At 42.7% G+C, this 25158-nt stretch overlaps 1 protein-coding gene across 4 annotated transcripts in view; it reads right to left on the bottom strand.

The window, feature by feature from the left end:
• DTNB (dystrobrevin beta) overlaps positions 1-25158 on the bottom strand; it is a 326819-nt gene that overhangs the window by 35175 nt on the left and 266486 nt on the right. The gene's annotated exons all lie outside the window — the stretch shown is intronic.

Raw genomic sequence — 25158 nt, 5'->3', positions numbered from 1 at the left:
TACAGGTGAAGGTTCTTCCTAACCATCATGACATGGTGTGGACTTATGACCTGAAGCATGAGGATATAATTTCCTTTGTAGGTAGCCCACGTTTCAGGAGACTGTGAACTGAGGATAGAAACACTAATTATGGGAAAGGCCACTTAAGAGGACCTGATTTCTAAGACCTAATGAATGTTAATGATGGATCCATTAGTCTGCAGAAGAGGAGAATGAGGGGGGATTTGATAGCAGCCTTCAACTACCTGAAAGGGGGTTTCAGGGAGGATGGAGCTAGGCTGTTCTCAGTGGTGGCAGATGACAGAACAAGGAGCAATGGTCTCAAGTTGCAGGGGGGAGGTCTAGGTTGGACATTAGGAAAAACATTTTCACTAGGAGGGTGGTGAAGCACTGGAATGGGTTACCTAGGGAGGTGATGGAATCTCCATCCTTGGAGGTTTTAAAGCTGCTGCTTGATAAAACCCTCACTGGGATTATTTAGCTGAGGTTAGTCCTGCTTTGAGCAGGGGGTTGGACTAGATACCTCCTGAGGTCCCTTCCAACTCTATGATTCTATGATCCAGAAAATAAGATTCCCTTTATGGAAAAATGAGAAAAGGATCTAAAAATAAAAGGAACAATGGGAAAATAACTGGAGGAAAGAAAAAATCTCACCTAGTTGGGTAACCATTAAGGAAAATTACTACAACCTACTTTATCATTGCTACCTCACTCCATTTAAGCTAAAGAAAATATATCAAAAAGGGAGTCATAAATGCTGGTGAGGATGCGGAGGATTAGGGGCTTTTCTGCATGTATGGTGGGAACGCCCTATAATAATAGTATTTGAGGAAAATTGTAAACAGAATTTTCAAGTTAAAAACCTGTTATTTACCTTACAGTAAATGTGGTTCTTCGAGATGTTTTCCACACAGATCCCACTCTAAGGATCCCCCAACAGCATGAGATTGGATTCTTTTTCACCAACAGCGTCCGTTGGGGCTGCCCCTGACCCCCGCTCATCCTTGCACCCCTCACCAGAGTGCATAAAGGGTGGAGCAGACCCAAATGCCACTCAGTTCCTTTGCCAATACAGAATCCAAGGCTAGAGGATGACACATTAGTGGAGAAGCAGGGCGGGTCATAGGATCCATGTGGACAAAACCTCTCAAAGAACCACAGTTAATGTAAGGTAAATAACCATTTTTATTTCTTCCATTATTGGTCCAGAGAGATCCCACTCTAGGTGACTGGCTAGCAGTTGTCTCTGTAAAGAAGCCAGTTCCTTAGAGGTTCTACTTAAATAGGGACAATAGGATTGCCATGCCAAACTGGGAGTCAAATCTAGAGTTGCTACAAAGGAATAAAGACTGGTAGAAATAGGTATCAAGTTTCAAGGAGCTGCCCGACAGATTTCAGATACAGGGATGCTCCTCAAACAAGCCAAGGAGCCTGCCTGAGCCAGTAGAGTGCACTTCGCTCTGCAAAGGAGCGAATTTATACAATTCATATGAGATCTTAATACAGTTTGACACCCATTTTCAAGAGTCTCAGAGTGGAAACAGCCTGTCCTTTAGACCTGTCTCTAACAGCTAAAACAGAGTGGGAGATTTGCATCAAGATTTTGTCCTACGGGGATAGGAGGAAAGGCTCTCAATATGTCAAGTGCATGGAGTTTTGCTTCTGCAGGAGACAAATGAAGCCTAGGAAAAAAACACTGGTAAGTACATACTGGTTCAAGTGCAAGTCTGAAACTACTTTGGGGAGAAATTCTGCGTGAGGTCAAAGAGTAACTCTGTCCTTGTGAAAAGTAAGATAATGTGGCCCTGCCATTAATGCTGGAATCTCCCTCACTCTCTGAACAGAAGTATATAGCATAAAGCACATGATTTAAAGTACATGCTATGTTATATTCCTTGGTGGCCAGCTCCTTTCCTCCTCGGACCCGATGTACTCATGTTTCCCAAACCTGGCTATCTAGGAAGTCCCTTAGCTTCTCTGATTCTCAGTAGCATTTCTACTTGCACCTCCAGACCAAAAATCTTTTCCTTCAGCACAACCACCAGCTAGCACTTTATACACAAGAAGTCCCTTCGGGCATCAGGTAGGAAAGAAAACATGGCACATCCACTGCCAGTCACCACTGCTGTGTCATTGTTGACCATCTTAAAATTGCACATAGAGTTGAACCTGGAAGGAAAGGCTCTTGCACTTCCTTTCTCAACTCCTACCAAAGCTGTCTTGTTCGCTGCCTCTGTTTGAGGCTCTCCGAAATGACTGTTTATACCAAGTCTCTCTGCTTAGCTAGACTTAGCTCTGCCCCTCACCATTAGGAAGTGATTAACCACTCAGAGACTTAAAACAAACTGAATCTGTCCTGATCTAAGTATGCCCTTTGTGTCACCCTGACAATCCTGGCTCCTATTAGCTCTATCATCTATGCTGGGACATGATTTCTCACAGTTCACCTGGCAAACAGGGATAGGGCATACTTGCCAGAGGCTTATCAGAGTCTCCTGATAAGATCTGACTCTGATCAGCCAGTTGTCTAGGTATGGCTAGATATGAATACCCTGTTTCCTTAGATGCGCAGCCATGACAATGAGGTATTTGATGAAGCCTTTAGGTGTCTTGGAGAGCCCAAATGGCAATGCTTTGCACTGGTAGTGGTTTTGTCTTATTGTAAATCTACGGTACTTCCTGTGGGCTAGGGGGATGGCAATGTGGAAGCACTGCAAGTGAAGACCCACAATCCAGTCCTGAACTTGAAGTGATGGAATGAGGGAGGCGAGCATTATCTTCCTGAATCTGAGGCAGCATATATATTTGTTCTGTCTCTTCAGGTGTAGGATAGGATGAAGTCTTCCTTTTCTTCTTTGGAATCAGAAAACAACATGAGTAGAAACCCTTGCCCCTGCATTCTTGAGGAAATTCTACGGCTTTTAAATGGAGTAATGAGCCCGTTTCTTTTTGTAAAAGTCTCTTGTAAGAAGGTTCCCTGAAGAGGGATGGGGAAGTGAGGGAGGTGTGGCATATGGAGAGTAACTTGATGGGATAGCAATGGGTAACAATGTCTAGTTCCCATTTGTCCACTGAAAACTCCACCCAGCCCCAAGAAAAAGGGTCAAGGCAGTTTCTGATGATTGGATGTAGGATCCTGGTCTTGATGTGGCTCTTGAGTCTCTCATCAAACCTATTGCCTTTGAGATGGCGGTTGATAAGTGATGGGCGACGAGGATGATGGACGCCTTCTGGAGTACTGTGGTCACTTCTTCGGTGGATATTTGGAGTGGTGGGGCTGAGAGAAGGACGGTGTCCTCTGCCTTTGAGGACATTGGTACTGAAATGGTTTTCAGTACAGTGTAAGGGTACAATTCCTGAGGGACTTCAGCATAGCCCTGAAATCTTTTAAAGAATGGACAGCTTCATCTGTTCTGGTGCTGAACAGAACCATCATTTGGAATGGCAAATGTCTGATAGTTGCTTGGACTTCTTTAGGGATGCCTGACACTTATAGCCAAGTTACTTGGTGCACTGTGATAGCTGTGGCCACGGATTGGGCAGCAGTGTTTGACTCTTCCACGGTTGCCTGTGATGTCCTTTGACTATCATTTGTCCTCACTTCGCATCTTTTAGTGTTTTCTTGCAGCCCTGTGGGAGTCTGGAGAGGAACAGGGTCACCCTCTCCCACGGGAGGAAGCTGTACTTCACAAATAACACTCGTTAATTTGCACTGCAGAACTACAAGGAGGCCAAAGAGTAAGCCCTTCTGCTGAAAAGGTCACATTTCTGTGGCTGCTTGTCCTTCACAGTTCCTTCGGTGGATCTTTTTTCTCTTATACTGCCCATGTGAGTGACCATCATGTACAGTGCACACAGAATTGCTTGGGCTCCTTGCGTTGTACATGGTACCTCTTCTCTACCCCACTCTGAAGTTGGAAGGAGTGAAGCTGAGGTGTGCCAAAGGCCACTTCAAAGTCTATCAAGACCTCACTGATGTGTAGGGTAATTCTTATGGGTACTGAGGAACTAAAAATGTCAAATAGTTTATGGATGTCCTCTTGGATTACAATTGTTTTGATATTCAAGTTCTCCACAATTGTGGACAAGAATTCCTGGAATATCTGAAAATCATCCACGGTCAGTGCTGAAAGGACAGTCTTGTTGGCATAAGAAGAGGATTCTTTGAATGGGAAAGGAAGTTGGAGACCTCCCGGGCCTATTCTGCCAGCTTGCCCAGCTGCTCTTCCAGTACTAGTGAGAAGGTTAGGGGGCTCAGTATCTCTTCTTCTTCATGGAGACATGTGACGGGACTTGACTCTGGGAGTGAAGATATAGCAGCTTCTACTATGGCCAATAGGGCCAGGGCAGCTGATCACACTGGTAATGGCCAGATTGTAGTGGCCCATCCACTGCCAAATTGTCAGAAGCCTGGGTGCTGGGTACCCTTTGTTTATCACCTACGGTGTCAGTCCAGTTTCCCTGGGGAGGGATCTTTGCTGGAATCAGGAGAGAAAGAGTGGCCCAGTGAGACGGAGGAGAACCGATGATGTGCCCAAGTCAGTACCTGCATCAGTGCCCAGAGGAAAGGTGAAGGTGGATTCTCAAAGATGAACCTTGGCATAGGGAATAGTACCTTTGTCAGTGCTGGAAGGGCTCATGGCGCCAAAGTCTCTAGAAGTGGAGGGCCTTAATGGCCTGTCCTTGGATAGAGTCCTCCTTCCATGGCAGATGTGATGTCTGCTTGGAGCTGTGTTTGCGGCAGTGATCCATATCTGATGCAGTGCTCTGTCCAGGGACTGGTGCCAAAGAACTCAGCACCAATGTTTAATACGAAGGAGGAACCAGTCACTCATGGTGCCAATTTAGCCACTTTCTTTGGTCTTTTGCCCCCATTGGAACCAGTGGTGGGCCTGGTTGCTGGGGCACTGAACCGCTTAGGTTCCAGATAGGACGTTTCTTTCCCTGGGTCTGAGGCTACCTTCATGGATTGTGCCAAGAGGTGCAGTTTGAGCCTCATATTCCTTGATTTCTGAGTGCAGAAGGAGAAGGAATGGCAGATGGAGCTTTTGGGGAATGAGAGCTTCCTCGAGGCCCTTGCATGAGCACAAAGAGGCACTGGGTGCATGTGTGGCCTTGATAAACACAGCTGTTCAAATGATTCCAAGCTTGCATGAATGAGGTGCAGGCACACCTATAGTGGGATCCATACTGACACAGTTGAAGAACTGAAGTTAGGCTACCCACAAACTCCACAGTGATTCTATTAGGTTACAGATCAAAGGAGATCATTGACTTGGGGAAGGACTCGCTGATAGCAATTACTACTAGCAGCCAAATATGTTATAGCTCGTCTTTGGAAAAGGGCAGATTCCCCAACACTCGTGGCAAGAAGAAATAAAGGATGGGAAATCCTATCAATGACAAAGAAAAAGACAAACATATTAGGATCAAATGGATTTGGTCATGTATGGTTACCATTTTTAGAATCTGAACTTAATAAATACACAGATAATAAGAGGTTGACCAAACGTAAATTGGTCTTTTAACAGGTAATAAATGCAGATGAATAAGATTTGTTAATACCCGTATAGAAGTTTATGTATGTTAATGATAAAATAAAAAGTAAAAAAAAAAAAAAATTAGTGAATTTGTTTGGAAATCTCCTGACATCCAGTCTCCAACAGCCAGACTGGCCAAAAGGCAAACAGAGGCTAGGGACACAAGAGGCACTTGGCAATGGCCACTGTTGGGAGACAGGACACTGAGCAAGATGGACCATTGGTTTGACCTAGGATGGCCATTCTAAAGGTAGAGGCTATTCAGTGACATTCAAAGTGCTGGCAGCTCCCATAGTAGGTGCAGTGGTAGCATCTTGGACAAAACTTCCACCATTCCTCCTGAATCTAATATCTCCCCAGGGACAGTCTGGATGGGAAATGGGAGTGACCATTCCAGAGAGCCTTTCATCAAATGTCGGCTGCCCATTTGGGGGCTGCTCGATATGCTGCTTATATTTCTAGAATGCTGACACTCAGCTGGCACTGTTTGTGGAAGACGACTTGATGGCAGCTCTCCTTCCTAAAGAACCCTAAAAAGATTTGCATGGCGCTTGACTAACAAATATGATGTATGCAGTGTTGTTGAAGCCGAATTGGCCCCAGGATATTAGAGACAATGTGTATGATGTAATACCTTTTATGCAGACAGATCTCCACTGCTACAATGCTCAACACCTTCCACAACACATCTTTCAAGATCCACAGGTCCTACGTATGCCTATCACAACGTGGTGTACCTCATCTAGCGCACTAAATGCCCCAATGGCAACTATAAACCAGACAATCACTGCACACTTGAATGAACTCACACAGGAAAATGATAAAAGACAAAAACACCACATCACCTGCGGGTGAACACTTTTTACAAAGCAAACACTCTATATCAAACCTATCAGTTCTCATCTTCAAAGGGAACCTGCACAACATTTTCAAAAGATGAGCATGGGAGCTTAAATTCATAACTTTGCTAGACACTAAAAATCATGGACTGAATAGAGATGCTACATTTGTGGCTTATTACAACAATCTGTAACTCATTTATAATCCACCACAGCTGCTTCCCCCCTTTTCTTTCCTCCCGACCAGTGGAGGGGTTAACAGGCCACTTCACCTTTAATAGTCCCTTGAAATATGTGTTAACTACTTATGTTAAATAATGTGTTCCACTTTGTATTTTGCAGTGACACTCCGATTAGTTTCCCAAACCTGAAGGAGAGCTCTGAGAGAGCTCGGAAGCTTGTCTCTCTTACCAAAGAAGTTGGTCCAATAAAAGTATTCCCTCCCCAACCTTGTTTCGCTAACAAATAAGATGACATTATTTCCATCTCAATGATTTGCAGTCTAAGACCCAAAGCCTATAATATTTACTTGGGTAAAACTCTTATTGACTTCAAAGGAAATTTTGCATAGATGAGGGCTATAGAACATGGCCTTAAGTTAGATGAAATAATGGCAAATAACTAAATAACCATGCGAGAGGGGTAGGAGGCTGACACAGTAATTTAGATTGTTTAGGATAGCTGCACTTGCTGGTTCAAAGGTTTTTAACATATAATTCTAATCAAGTGTTTTGAATTTCTTAATGTCAACGGAATAGCAAGGGAAGAGGTCAGAAATGGAAGGCAGTGTATTAGCTAATGCATCTGTCCAGACACCTTGTCAAGTGTTTAGACAATTCAATTTCCCATTTCATTTTCATTGCCATTAGTTGCCAAGGGGCAGTGACAAGTACAGAACTGGAGGCCAGGGATTCCTCTTTTAACCCCAGTCTTGCCACTGAATTGTTGTGTAATTCTGGGCAAGTCATTTAACCTCCATGACTATATTTCCTATGAGGATAATACTTACCTATCTCACAGGGGCACTGTTGAGCAGCCACTCTTTATAAAGCTTTTGGAACATGTAAAATGCTAAATTTTATTAACTGTCTGGCTATCCGTAGTCATTTTGTGTCAGTGATTTGCACCTTTCTACAATCAGTAAATATTATCACCAAACTTCAATTTGCATCAAAGACCACTGTAGTCTTATGTAGCTAACATTGATTTATGACCTTTAAATAAATTTGTAGTCATGTACTGTCTATAGAATATGAGTAATTACACACTTACAGCATCAAAACTTTACAGCCTCCACATGTCACCACCTGTTTGGTTTGTGCCAGTTAGTATGGTCTTTGTCTTCTTTTTTTAAGTTCCTTCAGCTTTTTCCCTTTTGACGTGCATTAGTTACTATGGAAACCATGATGTCTTGGAATGACTAGAGCTTGGTGACACCCATAAGTGCAACATAAAGTCAGTTTTTATAGTGGTTTGACATTCAGACCATGGTTTGTGCAATGAAGATATTTACACATGGGCTTCTGGACATGTGCATGCTATCAATCTCCATACGGCTCTAGGCTGCTTTTACGCCCATTTCCACTTCAATGCTATGATTTCTCTGGCCTGTCTTCATGACTTTACTCCTGATACCTTCGTAGACTCATATGGATTCTCGGTGCCTTCTCTCTCACAGTGCACGGCGAACACAGACAGTGATACCAGACAGTGAACAGTTTGAGGCTATACCTCAAAGTCTTGTGAACAGCCAGTTTCTCTTGGTATTTTAATTGCCAGGTCTGCCTGTGATCGTCTTCCTTCACTGGCAGGCAATACATCCGCAGGAGCATTGTAAGCTTTTTGGGGGCAGAGACTGTATTGTGCTTTCCTGTGTCTGTACAGTGCCTAACACAAAAGGGTCCTGACTGGTGTACTGGGCACTTCTGCAGTACACACAGTAAATAACAGCAATAGCTGTGCCTGCAATAGGCTCTTCAGCTTCACAGCAGCTTTTCTGCAGTGAGCTGCTTACACTGCATCTGTAATTATTGCACTTACTCAGTACCCCATTGCCCTTGGGTGCCAGTAGCATGCCTGCTGTGCTGTGTCTCAGAAGCAAGCAGCATAGGTGAATCAGCAGCTGGCCTCATAGGCACTGTCCTGATGGGTCCCAGTAACTATTCAGATCCCTGGCTAAGGGAAAGGTTTTTTCTAGGGTCGGCAGGAGAGGGGAAAGGCTGCAACCACCCTAGGCACAGAGGAACAGCTACAGTTCAAAGTGAGCGACGTTTACTGTTTGGCTCTCTGGGTCAGTCTAGTCCAGAGTCTGGGCTCTTCAGGGCTAGTTCCTGGAGTTCCCTCTCCAGTCCAGTCTGTTCAAGCAAATAAGCATTTGCGTGTATCCAAGCCAGGCCCAGCTAGTGTCTGTCACTGAGGCCCTTCTGCACGGGCTCCCTGCCCAGCCGCTGCTGTTCTCCCGTAGGCCCCACGCAGATCGGCATGCTGTTGTAATGCCAGGCAGTCACAGCCTGTTCCACACATGGCTCTAGTCACAGCTCCAGGAGCTTCTCTACAGCTTCCTGCCACCCCACCATTCCCATTTCCAAACAGATCCGAACCATTTCCTGGTGCAGGACCTTTCTCCTTACCTGGCCAGGGACGAGTAACTGCGACGAGGAGGGGCTGATGGGAAACGTGGTCCCTGCTTAGCAAGGGAGGAAGGGAGCTGTACGGGGCGGCTGATGGGAGTTGTAGTCCCCTGCTTTTCAGCTGCATCAAACATCACTTCAAGTGCTCAGTGAGTAAGGCCTAGATCCCTCTTCATCCGCCCATAACATTGAGTCATTTCTGCAACATTTCCAACCCTTTGCTGGCCCGAGGTATTGTGGTCAGATCTTGGGAGCAATATTCACTACAGACCAATGTAAACCTATACAATCTTGTCACAAGATCAACACCTTCACAATTAAAAAAATGCCACACTCTTATTCAAAGCTATGCCTTTTTATTTTAACCGCACGTGCAGTTAAAATAGGGAAAGTAGAGAACCCTAGCAGCTAGAGAGCCCCTTCTGCCACCCTCATTCATGCTGAGTACTCTCTTATTCCTTAAGTAGGCTCAGTGACTTCTGTGGAACTACTCAGGAAGTAATGTACTGCTCAAGAGGGAAATGGGTGGCAGAGTCTGGCCCCTAATTTGTGTCTTGTTGCAGTGGTGAATAGAAGCCTAAGGTGGATATTCTTATTAAATACAACATGCAATATTACTGATGGGGAAAATTATAATTCTGAAGCCCCATCAATAGGGGATTTAAAAATAATGAATCAGTAAACATTGCTGCAGCACAACTACCGGGGGCTGGGGAATTATACATTTCAAGGATCAGATCGTTAGCAAGTAGAGAAAATACTCAAGAGACCTTGACAAGTTCATCTTTTTTGCACCACAAAAATATAAATAATTCAATAAAAAGCCCAGCTGGATATGCATAATACAAGTTACGAGTGTTCATGATTGGCATGGCATTGTGGAAAAGGCTGCAGTGTCCATTGCTGGGAAATTGCAGACCCTAGAGTGGGACAGGACTGAAAAGGGAGGGAACAACAAGCTGCAGGGTTTACACAGGCCCAGGCATTGGCTCTGGGAGAAGCTGTTTACTCCTCTCCTTCCTTCCCAGATATATGTAAAGTGTCAATCTTGGCAACCATTCAGAAAAGGAAGAAAGGCCACGCGTTTATTAAGAATTAAAAACAAAGAAAATGAGACTTCATTCCCACATTAAAAGCCTCAGCCAATTAACTGGAACTTACCTTTCTCTCAAAAGAAAACTAAAGAAGGATGTAAGAAGGATTTTATATTTTGAAATTAATTACCCAGGTTACACTTTATAATTATGGGACCTTATTGCAGGTTACCATTAATCACTTCAGACACATTTATAGCTCCAGCTGTGAAAGGGATTAAAAAAGTAGTCCCTTAGAGATTTTTTATCAGGAAAAGCAAGAAATTATAGAATTTATATTTATAGAAATCAGATCTTACTACTGAACCCCTACTCTCCATCCTCCAAAACATGTTTGTCTAAGCCTGCTCTACACTACACGGTTAGGTTGACGTAAGCTGCCTTGCTATGGAAACGTCTTCACTTGAATTTGGCTCCTGCCGACGCAAATGCCTTTCTGCTGATTTAGTAACAGCACCTCCCCAGGGCGCAGAGTCATGGTCGATGCAATTAGGTTGACACACTGTCAATGTAGACATTGTGTAGCTTATGTTGACTGTTACTTGCCTCCAGGAGCCATCCCACAATGCCCTCAACTGACAATACAATCAATCCAAGCACTCCTGGTGATAACACGCACCACTGACATAAGGTGTGACACCAGTGTGCACACACACAAGCAATTTAATAACTGTGGTGGCTCTATGCAGACATAAATTAGGTTGACGTAATTTTGTAGTCTAGACATGGCCTAAAGCAAGAGTGGCCAAAGTGCAGCCTACAGGCAGAGCGCAAACCCACACTGTTCTATGAACATGGCTCATGGCCACCTCATCTTTAGTGCGGATGGCACATGCCACTTGGATCAGGAGGGAAACTTGAATGCTTTTTGAATCACTTTTAATATGGCATTGCAGTCCATCAAGAATAAGGCAGCCTCAACTTAATACATTTTGTGTAAATGAGGGTCTCAGTCATGGAAACACCCACCTGCATAAGATCAAGGTTGAAGTGTGGCTTTCTCACGCCTGGCGACATGCCAATGAGCCTAGCTCTCTCTCTCTGATTTCAGACGAAATCAGAACAAAAAATTCAATTTAAATGTAAAGATCTTTCCTCCAATTACACTTTATACTGTGTATGCACAAACAAACACACCTGCATATGCCTTTTTAGACATACATATATATTGCTGCACAATGTATGAGACAGGAATCCTGTGGAAAAAATAGTATGCGATCTTTTAATTTAATGACTAGCATAATGCTTATGCACAAGGGGACGGAATTAAGATTGCATTAATCTGACATTTCCTAACATTAGAGAGGTTGGCTTTGCAATCTACATAGCTTTCTTTTGACATGTTTTGTTATTTAATCTATAACTATACACACACACACACACACACACACACACTATCTATATATAAAATTAAATTAAATAAAAGGGCCAAAATGTTCAGTCCATCCCAGAATAGGGCTTTGATTTTGTGTCTGCAAGTTTGAGGACAATAATTTCAGATGCAATTTAAGTCATTTAGACATGTAAACTTGCAGCGCAAATCAAGTACATAGGCTTTTAAATTACCTACATTTTCCTGAATATAATTGCAGGCCAGGAACAGAGGCCAGTATACGAAAAATGTATCTTATAATCTTCATTTTTGTTCTGCATCTTTCTATAGGGAAAAAAGAAAATCAAACCATGCTAAATGGCTTCTTAGAGTAAGCATAGATCTTCAACAGAGTGAATTACAGAAGTGTAATGGAAGAGAAAAGGGAGTAAGGGGTTTATTTCCCCAGTCACACCATACACACTCTGTTTCTCACTTAGATTTACTGGTTTCCTCCATCTCTGTTTAACTCTCCTGAAATGGCTCTTAAGTCTGGCTTGTTCATGTCAAGTATCATGGTGCTGAAGCAGAAGCTGTTTTATTATATTCACTACAAGGACTGGTACTCCTCTTCATGCTGCAGCGGCTTTTATTTAAACATAACACAAAGCCCCCTTTTCCTTCAGAGATCTGTTTCTGGCATGTCAATGAGGCACACAGCACTAAGTGCTCCAGGATCTAAAGTGTACTTGGCTGACTGATTCTCTTGCTCAGCTGGGAGGTGCATGTCTTTCCCTGTCTCCCCATTCAACTCTTTCCCCCCTGCTTCAGGACACACACTCACATTACCGAGTCAAGGTAAGATTAAACAGCTGATTTTGCCCATTTCCCAACTATTTCAATACAACGATGTCTGGCAGTGCATGACCACCTGTGATGGGACATCATGCCTAGCATCAGTGTGACACTAGCACATGCCCGGTCCCCATGTCTCCACTGAGCACTGACAAATCCCCAGCTGGAACCGGTCTGACTCACCTACGTGTTAGTGTGGTTAAAACAGGTTTTAAAATGATAAGAATGTGATCAGTGTTTAGCCTTTATTGAATGCTTGTGAGTGGCTGCAGGCAACTTATATCCCACATTGTAAGGTGATATTTGAGCATTGGCATTATAAGCCTTTGTAACTGTAAATCACCAGACAGGAGAGAGACATTAACTAGTGTGAAATGCTGGTCTCCCACAGAGGGTGTCATGTACTACCCCAAAAGGAAGGCCCGTCAACACCAGACGGGTGAGAGTAGAAGATTAAAAAGGACAAAAGACGTTGTTGTTTACTCTCCCCCCATCGAGATGAGTCTTGCAAGTGGATCCTTCCCATCAGTTCGCTGCTCAGAGCACATAGGGGAAAGGGAATAAAATCCCTTACCAAGGAGGAACTGTATCTTCATGATACTTGGACTCTGGGGGGCAAGGTTTTCTAGGCATAAGGAATCCCGCCTACTTAGCCCGGGCTACCCCTACAGTTGGCGTATGTGTGCATTCGATGCAAGGAGCTCCTGACCCTTAGAGACCGCATATGGGCTTTGGAGACCAGGGTGGCTGAACTGGGGAGCTAAGGGAGACAGAGAGGTACACAGATGAGACTTTCCGGGACACAATTGAACGGTCCCACCCCTGGTATGACAACCTCTGTGCTGTTGAGGAGGATGAAAGTCTGAGGAAGGAAAACATCAAATAGGAGCAGAGAGAAACAATCCCATAGTTGGGATCCTCTTTCCAGATAATGTCATGGTACCCTCTCGCACTAAAGATACTCCTCCAAGGGAGGGAACTACAGTTACTAGGAAAAGACAGATAATAGTAATGGGGGACTCGATCATTACAAACACAGATAGCCAGGTTTGTGATGACCGGGAGAACCACATGATGACTTGCCTGCGGGTGTGAAGGTTGTGGACTTCTCGAGACATCCAGAAAGACTTATGTTTAGTGCTGGGGAGGAGCTGGTGGTCATGGTACATGTAGGTACCAATGACATAGGGAAGAATAGGAGAGAGGTCCTGGAGGCCAAATTTAGGTTGCCAGGTGAGAAATTGAAGTCCAGGACCTCCATGGTAGCATTCTCTGAAATGCTTCTAGTTTCACACACAGGGCTAGTTGGACAGGCAGAACTGTGTGGAACTCAGTGTGTGGATGAGACAGTGGTGTAGGGAGGAAGGGTTTAGATTTATTAGGAACTGGGGAACTTTCTGGGAAAAGGGGGAGCCTGTACAGGAAGGATGGTCTCTATCAAAATCAAAATGAAACTGGATTGCTGGCATGTAATATTAAAAAGGTCATAGAGCAGTTTTTAAACTAAAGCCTGGGGAAAAGCTGACAGATGCGGAGGAGCACATGGTTCGGACAGAGACATCCCTTAGGGGAGAATCTATTAATGGAGATTCTCTAAAAAGGAGGAGAGGATAGAAGAGGATAAAATACAGGTAGGATCTGATGAGAAACAGTCACATGAAAAAGAGCCCCATTCAATTTCATCACATAATGGCAGACAGCTAAAAATGGACAATTATTTTAAGTGCTTACATACAGATGCTAGAAGTCTAAATACTAAGATGGGTGAACTTCAGTGCCCTGTATTAAATGAGGATGTTGATATAACAGGAATCACAGAAACTTGGTGAAATAGGATAATCAATGGGGCACGGTAATACCAGGATACAAAATATATGTGAAAGAAAGCATAGAGTCAAATGAAATAAAAATCTTAAATGAACCAAACTGTGCCATAGAATCTCTATGGATAGTAATTCCATGCTCGAATAATAAGAATATAGCAGTAGGGATATACTACTGACCACCTGACCAGGATGGTGATAGTGACCGTAAAATGTTCAGGAAGATGAGATGAGAGAGGCTTTAAAAATAAAAAACTCGGTTAAAATGGGGAATTTCAAGTATTTTCAGATTGACTGGGCTCATGTCACCTCAGAACAGGATGCAGAGATAAAGTTTTTTGACACCTTAAATGACAACTTCTTGGAGCAGCTAGTCCTGGAACCCACAAGAGGAGGGGCAATTCTTGATTTAGTCCTAAGTAGAGTACAGGATCTGGTCCAAGAGATCATAGAATCAAAGAAGATTAGGGTTGGAAGGGACCTCGGGAGGTCATCTAGTCCAACCCCTGCTCAAAGTAGGACCAACCTCATCTAAATCATCCAGCCAGGGCTTTGTCAAGTCGGGTCTTAAAGATCTCTAAGGATGGAGATTCCAGCACCTCCTTGGGTAACCCATTCCAGTGCTTCACCACCCTCCTAGCGAAAAAGTTTTTCCTCATATCCAACCTAAGCCTCCCCCACTGAAACTTGAGACCATTGCTCCTTGTTTTATCATCTGCCACCACCGAGAACAGCCTAGCTCCATCCTCCCTGGAACCGCCTTTCAGGTAGCTGAAGGTTGCTATTAGATCCCCCCTCACTCTTCTCTTCTGCAGACTAAACAAGCCCAGTTCCCTCAGCCTCTCCCCATAAGTCCTGTGCTCCAGCCCCCTCATCATTTTGTTGCCCTCTGCTGGACTCCCTGCAATTTGTCCACATTCTTCCTGTAGTGGGGGACCCAAAACTGGACACAATACTCCAATGAGGCCTCACCAATGCCGAATAGAGGGGAATAGTCACTTCCCATGATCTGCTGGCAATGCTCCTACTAATGCAGCCCAATATGCCGTTAGACTTCTTGGCAATAAGGGCACACTGCTGACTCATATCCAGCTTCTTGTCCACTGTAACCCTGAGGTCCTTTTATGCAGAACTGCTGCCTAGCCATTTGGTCCCCAGTCTGTAGCTGTGCATGGGATTCTTCCGTCCTAAGTGCAGGACTCTGCACTTGTCCTTGTTGAACCTCATCACATTTCTTTTGAACTAATCCTTCTATCCCTACCTTCCAGCGTATCTACCACTCTCCCCAGCTTAGTCTGAATACAGCTTAGATGAATGCAGCTGAACCACTTGGTAATTGTGACCATAAGATAATACAATTTAACATCCCTGTGAAGGAGAAATGGGGGGGGACACCAAAGCAGCTCACCACAGTAGCATTCAAATTCAGAAAGGGGAACTACAAAAAAATAAGGAAGTTAGTTGAACAGAAATTAAAAACTACAGTGCCAAAAGTGAAATACCTGCAAGCTGCATGGAAACCTTTTAATGAAACTATAATAGCGGCTCAATTTAAATGTATACCCCAAATTAAAAAACTTATTAAGAGAATCAAAAAAGTGCCACTGTGGCTAAACAACAAAGTAAAACAAGCAGTTAGAGACATTCTTTTAAAAGTCATTCTTTAAAAAGTGGAAGTTAAATCCTATTGAGGAAAATAGAAAGGAGCACAAACTCTGGCAAGTGAAGTGTAAAATTGTAATTAGAACTGCCAAAAAAGAATTTGAAGAACAGGTAGCCAAAGACTCAAAAAGTAACAGCAATACATTTTTAAAGTAATTATAAGTAGGAAGCCTGCTAACCAAACAGTGGGGCCACTGCACGATCGAGATGCTAAAGGAGCACTCCGGGAAGATAAGGCTATGGGGAGAAACTAAATTAATTCTTTGCATTGGTCTTCACGGTTGAGAATGTGAAGGAGATTCCCAAACCCGAGCCATTCTTTTTGGGTGACAAATCTGAGGAACGGTCCCAGATTGAGGTGTCATAAGAGAAGGTTTTGGAACAAACTGATAAATTAAACAGTAATAAGTCCCTGGAGCAGATGGTAAATACCCAAGAGTTCTGAAGGAACTCAAATGTGAAATTGCAGAACAGTTGTATGTATATATGTATCCTAACATTTAAATCAGATTCTGTACTAGAAGACTGGAAAATAGCTTATGTGATGACAATTTTTTAAAAAGGCTCCAAAGGCGATCCTGGCAATTAAAGGCCGGTAAGGCTAACTTCAGTACCAGGCAAATTGGTTGAAACTATAGTAAAGAACAGAATTATCAGACACATAGATGAATATGATTTGTTGGGGAAGAGTCAACATGGCTTTTGCAAAGGGAAATCATGCCTCACCGATCTCCTAGAATTCTTTGAGGATGTCAACAAGCACGTGGACAAAGGTGATTCAGTGGATATAGCATGCTTAGATTTTCAGAAAGCCTTTGACAAGGTCCCTCACCAAAGGCTCTTAAGCAAAGTAAGCTGTCATGGGATAAGAGGGAAAGTCCTGTCCTGGATCAGTAACTGGTTAAAAGATAGAAAACAAAGGGTAAGAATAAATGGTCAGTTTTCAGAATGCAGAGAGGTAAATAGTGGTGTCCCCAGGGGTCTGTACTGGGACCAGTACTGTTCAACATATTCATAAAAGATCTGGAAAAAGGGGTAAACAGAGAGGTGGCAAAATTTGCAGATGATACAAAATTACTCAAGATAGTTAAGTTCAAAGCAGACTGCAAAGAGTTACAAAGGGATCTCACAAAAATAGGTGACTGGGCAACAAAATGGAAAATGAAATTCAATGTTGATAAATGCAAAGTAATACACACTGGAAAACATCATCCCAACTATACATACAAAACAATGGAGTCTAAATTAGCTGTTACCACTCCAGAAAGAGATATTGGCATCACTGTGTACGGTTTTCTGAAAACATCCACTCAATGGGCAGCAGCAGTCAAAAAAGCTAACAGAATGTTGGAGATTATTAGGAAAGGGATAGTTAATAAGACAGAAAATATCGACTGCCTGTTTATAAATCCAAAGTACACCCACATGTTGAATACTGTGTGCAGATCTGGTCACCCCATCTCAAAAAATATACATTATAAGTGGAAAAGGTACAGAAAAGGGCAACTAAAATGATTAGAGATATGGGAAAGCTTCCATATGAGGAGAGATTAGTAAGACTGGGAGTTTTCATCTTGGAAAAGAGACAACTAAGGGGGGATATGCTAGAGGTCTATCAAATTATGACTGGTATGGAGGAAATATAAGGAAGTGTTATTTACTCCTCCTCATAATACAAAAACTAGGGGACTCCCAATGAAATTAAGAGGCAGCAGGTTGAAAACAAACAAAAGGAAATATTTCTTCACAGAACGCACAGTCAACTTGTGGAAGTCTGCTAGAGGATGTAGTGAATATGGAGTTCAAAAAAGAACTAGCTAAGTTCATGGAGGATAGATCCATCAATGGCTATTCACCAGGATAGGCAGGGATTGCTCTTTGCCAGAGGCTGGGAATGGGCGATGGGATGGATCACTTGATGATTACCTGTTCTATTCATTCCCCCTGAAGCATCTGGCATTGGCCAGTGTTGGAAGACAAGATACTGGGCTAGAAGGACCATTGGTCTGACCCAGTATGGCCGTTCTTATGTTCTTGTGTGTAGAAGTAATATAACTGTAATTTAAGATACTGCTCTATTGCCAAGGAAGTATTTGCTATTTAGAGATGTGAAGAGCCGGGAAAGGAAGTGAGTCAATGAAGACTGGTTTGCTTGGCCTGAAATGCATCAGGGTAAAGGAGAAAACTAAAAGTTATGTGCAAACTCATTTGCTCCAATACAAATTTCTTTAAATTACTTGGAATTTAAATGCAACTCGGAAGTCAAACTCATACAAAGTCAGCCTGATACAATGTTTTATCCTAAATGTCCCACAAAGAAACTAGAGAGACTGGACCAGAGTAATGGGGCAGGTAAATGCACAACAGAATCATGAACTATAGAATCCAGCAGCAAGTATTCAGCCGTAGCTCACACGCATTGAAACCCAATTTACTGAGAAGGCGTGTTGGCCAGGGCATTGGACTTATTTTCCAAGTATCTAAAAGGGCCATGGAAACTAAGTTTCAGCTCCAAAACTTTCAAACATTGGTAGATATGGCCTCAGTTTAAAATTTTATCTGAGAGATAGCGCTTAACTGCGCAGCCCCCACCTCTGCCTGTACTATGTGGCAGTGTCAGCACTGTATGTGAAGGAACAGCTTTCTGGCCCAGGGGTGCGATTATGACCAACTGAGCTACGCTTCCTTTTTTCTTTATTTCACATTTCTCAATTGAGGTATGTGTTGTCAAACGTGGCTTTTCAAAAACTAAGTTATTTATGTTAACCAGAAATGTACAAGAACAAATTTTCTTTTGTTGTCCCAACAAGTGAAACCATTCCTTTATGTGCTTTAACTTGCAAAGAATTCAACTGTATTGGAGTACATGCAAAAAATAATCCAAACTCTAGTTCATAAACGTACGTACTCTGAATGTTTAAATCTGAACTAAGGTCAGTAAGATGGGAATATTTAGACCCCCCCCAAATCAATTCTGTTAAACTTATTGCTGTATGAAAATTGGGTTTTATTGTCCTCTGTGATACATTAGCCATGGCTATCTCTTTAAACAGGCCTTACACTTCCTGTCTCCTTTTTACGCATTACAGTAAAATGTACAAGAACAATCACATAAAGGAACGCATAAAAAGCTTATTACTTCAGCAGACTAATAACCTTTCTGAAGCATTAATAAACCCTCCCTCTAAAATCTAAAGCAGGGCTGTTATCATGGCAACGGAATGAAAGAGGCACTTTATCCATACATTTTCTGTCTCCCAAGCACATGGAAGGCAGCCAGGTAGCAGATGGCTTGTGTGGACAATTACCTTCATTTTGCTGCAGCATGTTTAAATAAAACAAACTCTGTCCTCTTCATTACCAATTTTCAGAATCACCGCTCACGTATTGCTCAGCAAACAACATGAGAAAGATACTTTCGACAGATAGAAGAGAGAACTGTAGAATGTATTTCTGGCATTCTGACAGCAATATACAGTATAGTGTCTATGTGTTTTAAAAAAATACCTCCCCACCCAAACCCGCAACAATATTCTATTTGGGGCCTTTGTTGGTATTGGCTTCTTTAAAACAGCACAGCTGTCTAATCAACTGTTGGAGTGAAAAGAGCAGACAGCGTCGATGGGATTATTAGGCAGTGTATCGTCTGTCACACTGAAAGGTTTGTATTTAATTGCGCAGAATCACATAATTAAATTAGATACACAAAAATACCTTTAAATAACACTTGGGTTGTGACACAGGAAATCTGAAAGTAAGGGTTGCCGCTGCGACCTTCACCTGTGGTGTGGAGCAAAGGCACACAGAAGGAGGCAGGCAGCAGAATAGTGTGCATGAAGCAGCCTTACCAGCAAACTTCTTTTTAAATTGTAGTGTAAATTAAAACCAGCTAATACAATTCTAAAAATGTGGTTCTCACCCCTCCTCCTCCCACCCTGGTCTCTTACAGAGAGTCTGCACACTAAATTACAGGTCACAGCAAATTATTAAGAAAGAGTCTAACCCCACCCCTGAAAAGACGGGTGGGGTTTTGTGGTAATGCTAACACAAATTTCACTATAATGATTAACTTCTGTGTAACAAAAAGTGCTGACTTGCAATAAATAAAGGAGTGTGTTCTGTGATCTTCAAAGTTGAGCTATCACTTTGATAGAGTCCCAGTTTCACTTCCCAAGGGCAAGTCTACCATTGCAAATGGATAGTTTCTATGTAACACAGACTCATTAGGGTTGGAAGGGACCCTTGGTGGAATGTGCAGGTAATGCCTAAGCAGTGGGTTAGGTTGATTTCACTCTTCCTAAACCACCCCTGACAGATGCGTGTTTAGTCTAAACCTTCCTTGAGTATCTCCACTCCTCTCCACTTGCCCAGCTGCTCTTATAATTCACTTTTTTCACATTTAGATTTACTATTCTGAAACATTAATATCACTTAGTCATACCAGGGGTAATCTGAGGCAATTTTCAGACAGAAAATTAACATTTAAGTACAGTATACACACGCCAAACCTGGAAAGCTGTTAAAGAGGGAACTGATCTCCATTCTGGGGGGTGGAGGGAAAGAGGACAGCAATTATGTGGAACATTTCTGGTAGTTTGTAACAGACACAAAACAATCTTCACATTTTCTTGTATTTTTTCTCACGTTAGGGAGAATGGGATCATTAACAGAACCACGCACAGTCTTTGTAGAAATTAAACACCATAACTTCTGAAGGGAGAAGAGTAACTGAGAAACAATATTCTCAGCGAACTGTAGAATAGAAAAGGTAAAAGAAAACAGAAAACTCAGCATGGCAGTACCAGAGAGAGTCTTTTGCCAATCATACCCAGTGACCACTTTTAGAAAATCAGCATTTGTCAGCAATTACCAAACAGTGGCATCTGAGCCATCACAGCTTTTCTTTATGCTTAGAATAGGAAATAGCTGTGCTAGCTGTTTGGAAATTCTTACTTTTTAATGGCAACCAGTGTATGGCTTAAGTCCTCCTTCCTTGTTGTCCACACTGGACTTTCTCTAGACACCTCCTGTTCTGATTTTGTTCAATGCTCAGCTGCAGATACGAGATCCCAAAAGAAATGGGTCTGTACCTACCCACAACTTTGCTGGATATAAGATAGCTATGGCAACCCTTTCATTCATAAAGTGCTGTTTGTTTTCATTCCTTTCTTTCCCCCTGGCTGTGGGATGTAGAGCTGGAGTCAGGAAACAATCAAATCTTGGTTACCACATAGAATGCCTTTTTTTCTAGTTTCTTTCAAAGCCTAACATTTTTGCTTTCATCCATCCTTTCCACAGTTAAAGGGCGTGTGCTGTCCCCCCTTCTAGCAGGGCCTCCCGTGGGGCTGCAGTAACAGCATTCAATATAGAACATTGTTCTCTTCACCAACATCTAGTATTTCCTCATAAATCCCACTGGGTTTGCTCTCTTATTTGCAGAGCTTCCCAGGACTCTTACAATTTCAATACCCAGATGGTTCCCCAGATGACTTCTATTACACAGGGCTGAAAGCCATTGTTATCTTTCCTTTAACTTGTTAACAATCTAATGTTTCTGGAAAGTTTTCCACCTTGTTTCCCAAAGTTAGCAATGCCTTTCGGTTAACCATTTTATTATGGAGCAGACCCAGAGAAGCCCCTTCAGCTTTTGTGTTATAGCATCTGTCCTGGGTGAGGGTCTGAGAAGGGTCATGTTCTAAGCCCTGAATACTGGATGCATGTAAGCAGATAGCTAGATCAAGCCCTAATATAGGAGGTCACCCACCTTCCTAGTGCCTACTTGGAAATGGAGGACCTAGTCATGTGACAGCCAATGGCCCTTGAAGATTCGTATTTTGACATTAAATATCTAGTTTGTGCCCTGGTAATTAAAAACTGTCATAATGCATTAGCACAAGGGTGTAGAGTGAAGGATGTGCATGTAATTTAATTCGGTCATCTCCTAATTTATGAGTAACTCAGCTATACACAAACAACGTTTTCTTAACACAGGTATTTTTACAAATTAAATGTCCTAGGTTTGTTTATATTTTTAAACAATAAAAGCTTTCTACAGACATAACATAAAACTTGGGAAGAGTTTACCAGTAGACAGGCTGTTTGCTGGAGTAACAGTAGAGGCCCGGAATCTCTCAACAGAATCAGAACATCTGAGATTCTGATCAGAGTTTTATCACCCTAAGTGACTGAAGTCACTGGGCCCAGATTGTATCGGTAACACATGAGCCCAGGATGGGACCAGTGTGGTGCTGATCTGCCCCTGTGAGCACAGGGAGGAATTGCGCTTCAGGGAGGCATATTGCCTATGTGGAGATCCTCACTGTTTCAGAGATCAGGCCTGCTCTGCATGCTGTGTAAGGAGGTGCAGGATACACTCCTCTGTGTTGCCGGCCAGCTCTGCTGGTTAGTGGGAATTCCCCTCTCTACAGATGATTATACTGTACTCATCTCCATAATATCTGCACACCTTGTTACTGTCTCCTCCCCCAGGTTTTTCTTCGAGGTTTAGGGGTAGCTAGCAGCCACTAGCAGGGAGCCGTCCCTGTAGTCATGCTGCATGGAAAGTCCAATTAGCAAAAGCTTTCATGCCAGGATCAGGAACAATCCAGGACTGAGCCATTTCCTGGTGAGAGAGATGTTGGGAAGGTTCTGTACAAGATTCTATAGTTTAGAGATGAACCATAGAACCGCTGGGTTCGAAGGAGCTGTAAGGGTCATCTAGTCTAACCCTCTGCCAAGCTGCAGGATTTGTTGTGTCTGAACTGTCCAAGACAGATGGTTATCCAATCTCTTTTTAAAAACCTCCAGGGAAGGAGACTCCATGACTTCTCTAGGCAGTTTGTTCCATTGTCCTACTGTTCTTACAGTTAGAACGCTTTACTTGAGATTTAATCTAATCTGCTATGCTGTAGTTTGAACCCATTGCCTCATACTCAGCCTTTGCTCTTTCAGCCTTTGCTCATCTGGCTTGCATTCCACCCCTTTGATCGTCTTTTTTGCTTGCCTCTGGATCCTTTCCGGTTTCTCTACATCCTTTCTATATATTGGTGACCAAAATTGGACACAGTACTCCAGCTGAGGCCTAACTAGCACCGAGTAGAGCAGTACTATCACCTCCCGTGATGTGCATGTTATGTCTCTGTTAATGCAACGCAAAACTGCATTTGCTTTTTTGCAACAACATCGCATTGTTGACTCATGTTGAGATTGTGATCCACCACAACTCCCAGATCCTTCTCAGCACTGCTGCCGCAAAGCCAGTTATCCCCTATCCTGTATTTGTGCATTTGGTTTTTCTACCCTAAATGTAGCACCTTACATTTGTCTTTGCTGAATTTTATTTTGTTGTCTGTAGCCCAGTTCTCCAATTTATCAAGATCCCTTTGAATTTTAGATCTATCCTCTAAAGTGTTCGCAACCCCTCTTAGATTTGTCCATGAGCAAATCTGGGACTGCAGAAGAATTCTGATCTCTTATGGACCGCCCTCTGTAATGAATAGGAAATCCACTCCAAAGCACCTACAACAGGATAACACAAATTCAATTAATGAATATTTCATTGTCTGAGTAGCTGACTGGGTTTTTATGTGAGAAAGGAAGGTTACTTACTAGCCCAGTATATTGTCTCTGCATATCCTCAATATAGGAGTTATTTGCCCAGCCTCATAAGTCCAGAAGCAAGGGAGAATACATGACTCTCTGTAGGGATCTCCAGAGGCAGTTTCACGCAGGAGAAAGGAAGGTTAATTATCTGAAACAGGAATTTTCTGAATACAGCACCTCTGCTGAGCTTCACAAGCATACCTGTCTAGCAAGCCATGAAATGTAACTCCTAAAGTGTGGTTCTGCAAAGGCAATATGATGAAGGAGAATTTGTCCATAATTCTAATTCCAAGTTGAGCCCTGGAGTATTTACAGAAGCACACAAAGGGAAAGTATGTGGACTATTCTTCAAGGATTCTTAAGTGGGGTGGCTTTGGAAATGACTACAGATTAGGTCAGAGCATTTAGTTTACTAGATTATTCAGTAAAGAAGCTAAAGATTCCGCTTCCAAATCCGTGAAAAGAGAAAATAGTGAATTAGATTCACTGGAGTGGTTGAATAATACCCTAAATGTATGCATTATCTAAATAAAAGGCTACACTATCTATAGAGACAAACTGATCCTTGGTGTAAACCTATGAATGTAGTGGACAAGGGGGAGAGGGGATAGGTAGGTCAAAGGAGGACGCAAGATTTAGGCACAGCGGAGCTTTGCTGAGCCCTAAAAACGTGGATAAGGAGCTTGAATTTGTTGGGAAAAGGGAGAGGAAGCCAATGAACAGAGAACGTGAGTGAGGCTAGAAAACTCAGGAAAATATTTAAATTTTTCATGGCTTCATGGCGTTTTTTTATGCAGTCCTAGAGGATACTTTGGACTGCACTTAGGAAGTTCTGTTCTGGTGCAGTGACGGTGCCAAAGCAGGTGTTGCTGTAGTCTAGGTTGTTGCCAGAATAATAAAGTCCAGTGCTGGAAACATGTAAATGGCTGAAGCTGGCACAATTAAGTGAGAAATATACACTGCAGCCACACACGTGTGTTGCAGTGCTGGCCCTCAACCTAAGTATGGGGGCCAGCAGTAGCACAGAACACGTGAAAGCCAGCGCAAAGTACTCCTTTGGTGGTGCAGGAGTCAAAATCTGCCTGAAGCTTGAAGAAATAATGTATTATGCAAGGGAGAGCCCTCTGTTGCCTCTAAAATTGATAGTGTGACAAATTGCAGAAGGCCTTTCAGAAGCTGCATTAGTGAAGGTAGTATGCCTCTCTTTCTCATTTGGTATAAACCAAAAAGGAGCCAGAGAATTGCTGAAGGGAAGGAAGGCCTAGCCGCCTATTCCAAGAAGCTAAAGAAGGAAATAGGAACTGTGAATCCTTCTTTAACTGGTCATCCTAATGCAAATCTAAAAATCAGTCTTTTAACCCTATCTTTTCTGGCTCTAAAGACAATCTTTAGATCACCAAAACAAGGGGAAAACTAGTTTAGGGAACAGAATACTTGGTACATCACCAATCCAGGCCAACGAAGTCAAAACCACTGGTGAAATAGTCATATTATTTCTATTCTGCCTCAAATGCAGGAGAAATTCTCTTGAAATAAAATCATTAGCCTACCAACTCTATGATTCTATGATTCAGGTGAGATTTAAGGGACGGAATAAATGATGCTATTGAGACCATGCAAAATTTTAGTATTTGATGGACTTGTTTGGGTCTTTAAGATCTAAGATGGATCTCAGATACCACTTTGATTTGGGAATCAGAAAGTATGGTGAATAAAATACCTTTCCCCGAAGCAGAAGGGAGGGAACATCTTAGAATCATAGAATATTAGAGTTGGAAGGGACCTCAGGAGGTCATCTAGT

The sequence above is a fragment of the Emydura macquarii genome, unplaced genomic scaffold (genome assembly GCF_026122565.2).
Source record: "Emydura macquarii macquarii isolate MOO-44397 ecotype Brisbane River unplaced genomic scaffold, CSIRO-AGI_Emac_v2 contig_1300, whole genome shotgun sequence".
Lineage (NCBI taxonomy): Eukaryota > Metazoa > Chordata > Testudines > Chelidae > Emydura > Emydura macquarii.
This window is presented reverse-complemented; position numbering and strand designations above follow the sequence as displayed.